Raw genomic sequence first — 3,974 nt, 5'->3', positions numbered from 1 at the left:
TATATAGTATTTCGATCAATATTCTTTTGATACCTTACAGAATTGGACATTATTAGTTAAATACCAAGGATTCTACCATCGATTTTCTTGCTTTGTTTTTTTGCGAAACATAAAACTGGCATTACTTACCATGATTTTGCTAAAATCCATTTATGGTGGATAAAATGAAGTTAATTTTCGGCTTTAGCATTCTAAGAACAAAACATAGAGCTCAGCCAAAATTATTAAATAAACTTTTTACTTGTCGAACTATGATATTTATAGAATTGATTCAATTTAGCACCGAACGAGTCATATAGTATGCTAATATATTACATATATTGTCTCGGATATCCAACCACCACAATATGTTTGCTATAATAATTTAGACTATAAGTTTGCACTAAACTCATAGACTGATTTATTTATGATTTGGTATAAAAGATACCAAGGAGATAGCCTTTAGAAATATTTTATATTTTTAAAAATTAACGAAGTAAAATGTATGGATGTATGCCGTTGGAAGACAGGTTATTATTGTTATAGTAGGATAATTTTTATTTTTTTTAAATTAATAATTGTTAATTAGGTTTTTATTATTCTATTATTGTTGCATTGTTATGCGTATCACATTATAGTATGATTATGTTATGAATGAATACCTAGAACGCTAATATTTTTCGCCCTACATAATTATTGGCTTCACTTGAAACATGAAACAGACCTGGATTAAATAAACTCTAAATATGGAATATATATAAGTTGGTACTTACTACTTATAACTTGGTAAAGTTGTCCATTTGTATACATTTTTCGAATTATGAATGAAATATCTACTTATTGTTTTTAATTAATAAAACTTTAATTTGACAAAGTAGCATTATAAGAATTGTTGATATACAGGTTCCTTTAAGTATCAGTGTGTTTTGTTTGTGATCCGAGGCATTATCATGTCTAATATTATCATGGTTGGGATGTAGCAAAAAGTAAAACCTATTTCGTTTATATGAGTATTAATTATTAATAAGATGTTAGCCTTCATCAAGGCCATGAAAAACTGGATATGAGAGTTAAAGAAATTAGAGGAATAGGTTGGTAATTTTTTTCGGGATTTTCATAGAGGGGTTAACATTGAAGAACTAATAAAATATAACATTTGTTATATTTTATTACCGAATAATTTCATTCTGAACACTTACCAATCATCATCTCCAAGGTCAGTGTGCTTCCTGCCTTTGCTCAATCAAGGTCTGTCTTGTAATTTCTTAATGACAACAACATTTAAATTCGTAATTAAAGTGTTCATTATTAGAAGTTTCACTATTATTAAAGTGTATCTTTAGTGACTCATTATTTTTGAGTTAGTTCTGTTGACAAAAATATATATATATTAATGATCTATTTACAAAAGTAGTGCGAAATATTTGTAAAGGTAAAGGTAAACCAATATCTCTACCTATAGGAACCGATAGTCAGTGGATAAGCCGCTTATCCCCTCTCGTAGACACCTCTAGTTCCCACTATTAATATTTTATATACTTTCTTCTATTTATCGTATTTACAATCACGCATCATAATTATGATGTATTCTGCGTGTAAAAATACATAGAAATAAGAAATCAATGTTAGCATGTTCGTCATGCAAAATGATATTTAATAGTAAATATTATGATCTTACCCATAAAAATAAATAAATATGGCGTCCTTATCGCTAATACCAACCAGCCATAAAGGCAAAACTCCACTTATGGAAATACAATGAAAGAAAATAAAGCGGCAATTTTATCAGAACTGGTAAAAAATGAAAGAGGATATTAAAGAGGCCAAAATCACACTAGAATATCAAGGGAATATCGCTTTTCGTACGGCTATAAAAATGGAGGAATACTTAGCAAAATATGAGAAAGTAATTGAAGAGATTTTAAATGAAAACAAAATATTAAAATATAAAATAAAAATTTTAGTCTTCCGTCCACCATCGTAGTCAGGTTTGTCCACCGAGCTCTAAGTGACAAAGTAATATGACAGAGAAAAGTTAAAAGGGATTTCTACTCTTGAAACCTCGGCTGGGACAGGGACGAGAGAGCCTACATCGAAGAAGATTGAAGATATGATCCCAGGAAACCAATAGACTGGCTGATGAGACAGAAGAAGTTCGCTTAAGACGACTGCGAATAGATAAAACTGGGAAAGCGGAAGGTCATTGATAAAGGTTGAAAAAAGGGTATGAAATAGAGAAGGCCTTTAGGCATGCCTAAAGAATAGAGAAGAGATAGGGAACTATATTTGAGATTATTTGGAACAACAATATACTGGGAACGACCGGTAAGGAAAGGATTGGAACGATTGAAGAGCACTAAATGACAGAGTAACTGTTATAGCCTCTCTGTCAAGCCTGTAATAGCAGTTATCCAGCATGGCGAAAACAGTTTTATATCAGTCAATTAAGGTTGATTTTTGTTTTGTTGTGGACTCCAGATATTAATTTTAACATTGATACACTGTTTGGTTACCTGTAAACTGTACAATGGCTAGAACCTGTAAATTGGTTCATGTAGAGATAGTTTGTCCCACCCACTTGCTGTCCTAGCCCTGCTGAGGTGGTCCTTTTTATTTATCATAATGCTAAGTAAATGGTACTTTTGGTCACATGTACTAACAGCCATTCAGCTCAACATACATACTCAACATACCATACAGCTCTTATAATATATAATTTTATACTATTTGGTATAGTATGATATAAATATTATGTATAATTATTACTATAAAAGATCAAAAACATCCTGAGCGAAACAAAGCAATATAAGTCGTAATTATGTGCGGCCTCACCGTTTTTGGTGAATACATTGTAAAACCTAACGATATACCTTCTGAAGTCTATCAATCCCAGGATAAAATGCCATCTTTCATTTCACTTCATCTTTTGTGGGATTTTTTTTTTTTTAGTTTAACCACAACCTGGTCATTTGTGACATAAGAGGGGGAAATGTTATCCTATAGGTTTCTTGCATTCACCTATATGTATATGGAATAATAGGTATATAAGGTAAAGTATTGCGAAAGTGTATAATATAGGATAAGAGATTTCGTTGGAAATAAATGTTTTGAGGTATCTAGAGTCCAAAAAACCTAGGCTTACAAAATGATCTGTAAGAGTTTTTGCAGGTTGGGAAAAATCTTTCACAAGACGAATTGCAATAAATAAAAAGTTACTCAACAGTGTCATTTTCCTACTCACTAAATAACTACCTCCCAATTCTTCTTTACCATCCTGTGAACTACTGTCAAGCATTACTTCACGAGGCAAAAGAGCTACCAACTTATTAAGCCATTGCCTGGCTTTTCTCGCTCTTGCTCTCTGACTTTTAGCACATTCTGCTACAGTACTATAATTGCCCTGCATATACGTAGTTATCATCAAAGGGTACAAGTTTTCCGGAACAGATTTTTTGCTATGTTTCATGTTCCTTTCTTCAATAAAACCTGAACAAATGAAGAACGAATAATCTCCTGTCTTATTCACGGAATCACTAAGTGTAGCACGTTGGTCTGTCCTCCAGTTTAAAGAGGGCTAAATGGGCTCTGAAGCAACCATGCCCAGTAAGCAGTTGAGTGAGATAATAATTCAACTGCTCGTATTTCCGAGATATCCATGTTGATAAATCGGGAATCATACAGTGATCCATCTTCCGGAAGATGAGGCATTCAAGCGTCTCTGTCATCTTCCAAGAGTTTACATTCTCTCTTCTTTTGCTAGGGTAGCTCAGTGAACATCCAGCTTTTCTTCCTCTGATCTAACCGGAGTCTGGGGTCAATCTGCACCCCAAGACATCTAATAGATGCTTGGATAAGATATCGAACTCCCCGATGGTGATAATCTTCCTCACTTTTCTATTGGTTATCAACACAGTCTTAGTTGTATGGTCAGTAAGATGGAGGCCTACCACTGAAAGCCATTCACGAAAGGTGACGACTGTCTTGTTAGCATTTTG

The sequence above is a fragment of the Halyomorpha halys genome, unplaced genomic scaffold, assembly GCF_000696795.3.
Source record: "Halyomorpha halys isolate HHAL.00 unplaced genomic scaffold, Hhal_1.1 Scaffold406.1, whole genome shotgun sequence".
NCBI lineage: Eukaryota > Metazoa > Arthropoda > Insecta > Hemiptera > Pentatomidae > Halyomorpha > Halyomorpha halys.
This window is presented reverse-complemented; position numbering follows the sequence as displayed.